Genomic DNA, 510 nt, shown 5'->3' on the forward strand with positions numbered 1-510 from the left:
GGCGAGGACCTAAACCGTGATGAAGGCCAAGATGACTCACAAGAACCATCTCCTCTAGCCGACACTCGCCATGAAGATCCTACTACAAGACACTTGCGTCTCAAGTCTCATTCCTTGCAAAATATCATTGGTGACCTAAAGAGAAATGTTACCACCCGGAGGCAACTTGCAAACTTTTGTGCACACCACGCCTTTGTCTCTAAGGAGGAACCACTTGATGACCCACAAGTATAGGGGGTGTATCGTAGTATCTTCGATAAGTAAGAATGTCGATCCCAACGAGGAGCAGAAGGTGTTGACAAGCAGTTTCGATGAAGGTTTCACTGTAAATGCTCACGAGACAAGTATTCGGGGGTTTTGATGTAACAGATGAAATAAGTACGAGTAGGTAAAATGCGAGAGAAATAATTGCAGCGAGTGGCCCAATCCTTTTTAGCACAAAGGACAAGCCGGTTTGTTTACTTATAATGACCAAACGTTCTCGAGGACACACGGGATTTTAGTCTAGTG

This window comes from Lolium rigidum, chromosome 3 (genome assembly GCF_022539505.1).
Source record: "Lolium rigidum isolate FL_2022 chromosome 3, APGP_CSIRO_Lrig_0.1, whole genome shotgun sequence".
NCBI classification, from domain to species: domain Eukaryota; kingdom Viridiplantae; phylum Streptophyta; class Magnoliopsida; order Poales; family Poaceae; genus Lolium; species Lolium rigidum.